Raw genomic sequence first — 7,903 nt, forward strand, 5'->3', positions numbered from 1 at the left:
ATATTCAAAAATCTGTATTTGATCCACGTTCGTATCAACTTAAGAAAATCCGAATCCGTTCGAAAACTAATCGGATATGAAAATGATAATCCTCCCTATCTGACCGATTATTATCCAATTCGTTTAGCAATTCGAAAGTAATAAAATGTTTGAAATATATTTGTGTCTGTCTATCCGATTAAGTTACTTTATTGGATTTTGTTTTCTTAGTTTTATAACTTTATAAGTTAAGAAAATGTGATTCTTTTTTTAGATTTTCTATTTGTTTATATATATTGTTTTATGTCCTCTGATATATGGAATCACATGTATATTAAAAAAATACAAGATAAAATCAAAAGTAAAAAAGTAAGAAAATCAAAGACTTAAAATAGTAAAAGAAATGGTGGTTGTTGAACTTTCAAGTCTAAACCCTAACCCTTATCAACAAAATGGAAATGATATCAACGGATAGTCGAAAATTCGTATTCGATCTGCGTTCATATTCATTTAGGAGAATCCGCATTCAAAAATCACTATTCGAAAACCATCCAAATCCGTCTAAAAACTAATAGGATATTATCCGAATCTGTTTGAATATAATCGGATACGGATATGATAATGTCATTGTCTGACTGAATTTGATCTGTTTATATCCTTAGTGGTAAACTCCCCACAGAGAACTTTTTTCCTTATACAGCATTAGTGATTCCTCCCCACACTATACGAGTAGGAAACCCTTCCCCTTTGAAAAAAAACATATCCTTGATCCCTTAATCAAGAAACACATTTCATCTTTGTTTTCATTCTTCACGTAATAAAGAGAAATCACAACCCTTCCTAAAACCAAATTCCCTCTTCTATGTCTTCTTCAATTTGTGTCCGATTGAGTTGAATTTTGGAGAGGATATCCCTCTCTTGGTATATATCATATCTACCGATCTTGATCTGTAAACAAGCTTACTGATTTGGATATTTGTAGTCTACAAAACCTACAACTTGAAAACTATCAGATCTTCAAGGAATGTTTTCTCCTACTTCCCCCTTTTTTCATTTTGTTGCGCTACAATAAGCAAGCAAACAAAACGAAATGGGAGTATAGCCTTACGAAGCACTAAGATATAGATGTCTAGATTAGTGGGTGTTGTTGGGTATATTTTATAACCCTTCTAATATAAGTTTACTTGAATAAGGAATCAGGCTGTGATGGGCTTCACTGGATAGAACCTATCTAACCTAAAACTCTAGTCTTTCCTATAAATACTAGTCAGAGGCAACAACCTGTATTATTCCAAACTTGATATGCAAGTTGTATTACTTTAAACAACCTTGTGCTTAAAACCTAAACCCTAACAGGTGTTTCCTTGAGGCCGGCTCAGGTTCACGTACGATAACATTCTCGTACACTCCTAAACCGAACAGATGGAATCCAAAAAATGGGGTCCACAAAATGGATTCCATCTTGTCTACTTAAAAGCGTATGAAAATGTTTTTATACGTGAACCTGAGCCGAACTCTGTTTCAATTCTTTGTCACTCTGACTCACCTTCCTAAAAACCTAGTGAGTCGAACGAATCAAATTCTGGTTAATCCTAGTTATGATCTTAGGCTTCACTTCATTATCCAATCCATATCCACACCTAGAAGACCCACATCCTAAACCCAATTATGAATTATGGCACAACTAGTCTCATTAATTAATTCCCCGAAACCAGCTTTCCCTCTCTCTTCTTTAACCCAAATACATAACTCAATTATGACACAACCACCCTTCGTGGAATGAGCCTTTCCACAACAACCCACTGATGATCACCTTTCCCTCTCTCTTCTTGAACCCAAATCCTACATTATCTTGATACAATCAAATGAGTCTCATTCCACGTCCTTTCTCTTTCTCTCTTCTTTAAACTGTTTTTTTTCTTTCTCAAATTCCAAATTTCCATTATTTTAGAATCAAACAGCTTTTCTCGTTTCTTAGTTTGGTTTTTATAAAGATATTTACATTGTCCCTTTGGTAAAAAAAAGCTTGCTTATTGGTTGAAGCAAAATAAGATAAAAAGTTAGAGAGAAATGTCAAGTTTGACCGGACTCAGCAAGTTTTACTGTGACTCGGATATAAAATCCAAGATTCCAAGTTTATTCCGGCCCTGACGAATTCAATCCATTTTCTTTCTTTGTTTTTTAATATTAACTAACGAAATCTCCCCTCGACATGGGCGACTGAGTCAAAATCCGATTTTCAAACAATGCTTTCTCATTGAAGAAAAACTTTCTCCATATTAATATAAGAAAATGAAATTAATTGCTCTTCTCTTTGGCATATATATATATATTTTTAAAATTTTGTGACATTTTAAATTTTGGAGGTGTTTGGTATCTTTTATGGCATCTATTTTTATTTAAAAAAGGAAAGTAGTTTTTGTCCGGGTCATGTGTCTATCTCTCTCCTCAAAACAAGGGGACAGAGGTGTCTTTTCAAATGGGGAGGAGAGAGATAAACTCGTGGGAGTGTTGGCATAGGCCACACTCCCGGACGGAGAACTTTCTCCCTTAAAATAAAGGCAAGAGATTGTTGTTTGGTTGTGTAGAGCGGCTAGAGCCTATACCAGTGCAGGGCTGTTATGATCTGGAAAAAAAAAATTAACCCGAACCCTAAACCAAATCCGAATATAGATCCGAAACCCAAAGTCGTGGCATCGTGTGCGTTACGGAGTATTGATTTGATGTTTGAACGGGTAGAAGATGAAGAAGGAATCCCGGTGGTAACCCGCCGCTTGTCAGCAAAATGACAGATATCTCCCCTGTGCGATTGTGGGATCCATACACGGATGTACAACTCATGGTAAGGGACCCTAACCTCGTATTAGGTGTTTCTGGTATTATAAATATGTTCGAGTGGGTTCGCTTGCGGAACGAATCGACTTTTAGATGTCCCGACACGAAGAAAACGAAGATAGAAATCTCAGGTTGATGTACTAGTCGATTGTTGCATCGACCAGAGAATTGTACCACTGTGAATTTTACTCCTAGAGGCGCGGGGCCCAGTGTTTTGGGTCGGGGATCTCACCGTCACAGCCCGAATACTGGTTTGGAATATTTCTCTCACATTTTTGGACCCATAGGGCCCACTAGATTGGCTAATAATGATTAGGTGTCTGCTTATTATATAAATAAAACAAAACTTAACACTAAGAGACAAACAAATAAATGTTAAGTCGGTTAGATGAGATATATGCATTTAATTAGTAAAACAATCAAAACTCAAGTGACACATGTATCCTAATTCAACACTAAACCATATGTCTCAACCTAAAACTAACACATATTAGAGTTTATTTAAAAACTTCAAATATATCTTCAATCTAATTCCTTCTAATTTAACCGACTCTTATTAAGGTTTAAATAATCAAACCTTATCAAACTTAAGAAACCGACTTACATTAAAATTTAAATAATCAAGGACTTTATCTAAACCTCACCTACCCACTTACACGATTCTAATCTTTTGAACCAAAACAAAAGAAAATAAGAGGAGGAGAAGAAAAGAAAGAGAGGCTAATTGAGTAAGGAGAAAAAAGAAAAGAAAAAAAGGAGAAGAAGGAGAAGAAGAAGAAAGGAAGAAGAAGGGGTTGCTAACCTAAGGTAATATCTTCACCCCTCATCTTCTCTTCAACCTAATTATGTTAGATTCTATGAAACCCATCTTCCTTCCTCATCAAATTGTTCCCCCTAAACCCCTCTCTTGCCTAATCTTCTCCTAAACCTATGGATTCTTTTAATTTCTTTCTTGAGAGGGAATTGAGTAAACCCATCTCTTGATTCCAACTTCAAGGTAAGCCTGACCTTGGTTTTAGATGGTCTCGTTCATAGTAATGATCACACAACAACATCCATGATCAATTGAATGTAGATTCAGCCCAAAACCCCCATTAGAAATTCTGTTCTCTGCATTTTTGGGGCTGCTGTGCATCTCTGGTCGATGTCCTAGTTGATTGGTTCATCAACCAGAGAATACAAATTCAATTTTTAAAACACTACCATCTCAGGTTAGTATCTCAGTTGATTGGTTCACCAACCAGAGAATAATTATTTCAATTTTTAGAACACTGCCATCTCAGGTCGACGTCTCGTTTGACTGCCTCATCAACCAGAGATGTTGTTTCACTTGTAAACACACCCTAAACCCTGTCCAACTTTACCACGGGATAACCCTAGGATTCCACACTAGTTCTTGACGCTTTTTAACACCGGATATAGTTAAACATTCGTAGGACTTTATCATTCGCTCGTCAAGTCGCACAGACCACCGACACCGAACAAAACCCAATATCACCATCGCGAACATAACAAGGTGAGTGGGGATAGACAATTGATTTCTTTTTGGGAATGTTTATTTTATTTAGCTACTTTGTTAGGTGTCATGCATATGTATGAGAAATTGTTCTTATGTATCGTTTGAAACTATTCTATTGATTTATTTTTGTTTATAACATATGGTCTTCTTCTGAATGGATATGGATGTGATGATGGAATGTGTTGAAATGTAAATCTCTGCCATGTTAGAATAGATGCCGTAGTCGGCCTGGAAACGAGAGGTATGGTGTGCCGTAGTATGGGATGCGGGACCACTGTACACCTCGTACTATGCCATTAGATTGCATATGGCCAGGAATGTCACTCCCTGGTGTTACAACCCCTACCAACAGGGGTCTACGTGTTGGATAGTCCTCCCTAGGGAAACCAGCCGTTACCAATGGAGGTACTAGAACCGGTGATGTTCGATTGAGGACCGGAAAACCAGCGTTACCAACAGAGGTACTGGGAATGGCAATTTTCGATCAAGGACCAGAACTGTGGTTGAGGACTAAATCTCGGGGTTTGCTGAGTAAACCAACAGTTACCAACGGAGGTACTGGAATCGGCGATTTTCGATTGAGGACCGGTAAGCCAGCCATTACCAACAGAGGTACTGGGACCAACGATGTACGATTGAGGACCGGGACCGAAAAGCTCCCAGCGCAACTTGGGTTTGAAATCACCAACGGAAGGGGATGCTACCTAAGGTGTTGCTATAGCACAAACTTAGAGACTTAGGCATTTGTTTGTTAGGTGGAATTAGGATTAAAAATTGAATCTCATGCACATAGGATCTTGCTTGTGAATGCTTGTGTACGTGGTCTATCTTTTACTTGCTGGGCTTAGTGGAGCTCATCCCCGTGGATATCCTTTTTTTTTTTTAGATGAACATGCAGGTGGAGGTGACTGTGTTGGAGAGGAATTCTTTGAGCCGAGAGATGAGGGAAGAGATAACTATGCTGACTTGGACACGGAGGGGCATGGTCCCGGTTGTGCGTGTGATTACTGTGTCTTTTCTTAAAAGATGCTATAGACTGAGAACTCTTATTTTTGTGATCTTCTAACTATCCTTTTTGGTGGATGAATTTCCACTGTTTATATTTTAAAATAGTTGAGTGTTGGCTCGATGGTCATGAACTTGGAAATATTGAGCTGTTGGAACTTTCAATGTAAATAATATGTATAAAATTTATAGCACTTTACTTTCCCTGCATTCTGATCAATGTAACACGTGTTATCTTGAAATTGTGTTGTGCTTGTGACGTGTATTTACAGCATCTGGATCCTGGTGGTCTCCGAATATGTCGGGTATTCGGGTCAGCCGTCAAATCCTCCCAGGGGGTGGTTTCGGGTGTGACAAGGGGTCAATGAGAGTGCATATAGGGGCATCAACATAGATACGATTTTTGATTTCATGGGGTCATAGCGGTAATTTCGTGTTCTCCTTTGTCTAGGCATAGGAGCCATGCGACATTGCGACCAGGTAGCTAGCGTTCATTTCCCTTAAAAGGCTAAAAATTAATTGGAATAACACAAAAAACATAAATAACCCATTTATGTATCATAGCCAAAAATAGTTTTTTGCCATTTATACAGACTACTTAATAAGCACGTGGTCATAACTCCCAATACCAAGGGTAGAAACATCATTTCCTCCTTTAATTATAAAGACAGGTCAAGACCCTCCTCTTCCTCCTTCTTTTTCTTCTTTCCTACAACCTCACCCCACCAAGACTTAGTAAATTTGAGAACGACAATCAAATGTGTATGGATACATACGGGAATTAAACGGTTTAAACGACAATAAAATTTTGAAAATCTGGCATAATAAGACACGTACGACAATGATACGGTACATGTTTAATTTTTTTTTTGGTAATGAAAGCTACGTGTTTAATCCGCGTGTTTAATACGTATGCTCTATAAGCAAAAATACAGGCATAAATTCACAATATATAGCAAACATTCATCACCTAATAAACAAGATAATAGCATATAGACAGTAATTTTATCTAAAAGAAACCCTATCAAAATATCAATAATAGTATCTCATAAAAATAAAAAAAATAACACATAATGTGTTTTAGAACTTATATGATTTCTTATTTCCATGGAATTCAACAGCAACAAACGGAAACTAACATTTCCAGCTTAGGGCCTCTTCGGTATCACTTTTCATTTTCATTTTGGCCTATTTAAAAAAAAATCATTACTAAAATTCATTTTGATCAAAATTGAAAACTGTTTGGTAACTACCAAACACGATAGATTGTAGAATAAAAAATGAATTTGGTAACTACCAATGTGTAAATAATTTTCACAATAGATACATGAAGAAATTCTCCCATAACCCATCTTCTTTCCCAAATCAACTCAAACAAAGAATACGAAGGAAAATAAAACCCAGTTATATAGAATTGATTTTTTTTTCCTGGATTTGATTCTTTTATTGTTTGATTATGTTTTTTGAATTGAAATAGAGCAATTGCAGAAAAAGCCATCAAGGGATCTTCCATATAATTATCCCCAGATGATGTTTTCGTCACCAATGGTTCTTTCCAAGCGACCGAGACCGCACTCTCAAACGCCCAGGAACGAACATCTTGCTTCCAAGGCTCGGTTTCCCATTGTATGAAGCTTGTGCAGTTTGCAAGAACATCAAACTCCACCATTTCGATATTCTCCCTGACATTCACAAACTTAACCAACCGTGGATTCATGTTAGGGTTTAGGGTTTAAGCACAAGGTTGCTTAAAGCATTACATAAATACCCTTACAACGATGACGATGGAAGGTGCTAGAATTGGGTTTATGAACTTGCGGCAGAAGTGTACGTGTTAAGTGCTCGGAGGAGAGAGACATGAAGAGTAGTATGGCTCTATGTGAAATTATGAAAAAAAACTAAGGACAGAAAAGGAACCTTGTGCTTTAAGCAACCTTGTGCTTAAACCCTAAACCCTAACAATCGTTGCTGAAGTTGATACAGCTAATGTAGTCTTGAGTCATTCTCAGAATTCCGATTAAGCTCCGCCCGTTCCACTGACTGGAATTCCAATGCTTGACTTCATCTGAACAATTCATGATAGTTGCAGTCAAGCAACACATGATGTATATTTGCTGCAGTGGTTTTCGATTTTGCTGCGAGAAATTTTTTCCAGGAGCTGGATTGTTTTCGGTTTCCCAAGATGTTAATCTAAGACTTATTCAGAGTTCATCGTTGCCTCCAAGCTTTTTGTTTGGTATTGCAGTGTTGGAGGGAATATCATAACTCTCCCAAAGGACGATAGACCTATTTGAATGGATTTCTCTAAGGGCAAAGTTTCCAGGTCATCAAGCATTGCAACCATACTATTACTCGACATATATAGTGAATCATTTGTATTGCAAATGACATTTTGTTTCCCATCTAAAAGAACAAGATTACCCTTGAACTCAATTTTCTCCTCAGAAGTAAAATTGATAGACCCAGAGATCTCCCATTCGTTTAAATTCAGAATCAGAGGACCATAAGAAACATGACTACAGGGTCCACTAACTTTCTCCAAACCCCAAGTAGGGAATCTAGTAT

The sequence above is a fragment of the Telopea speciosissima genome, chromosome 10 (genome assembly GCF_018873765.1).
Source record: "Telopea speciosissima isolate NSW1024214 ecotype Mountain lineage chromosome 10, Tspe_v1, whole genome shotgun sequence".
NCBI classification, from domain to species: Eukaryota; Viridiplantae; Streptophyta; class Magnoliopsida; order Proteales; family Proteaceae; genus Telopea; species Telopea speciosissima.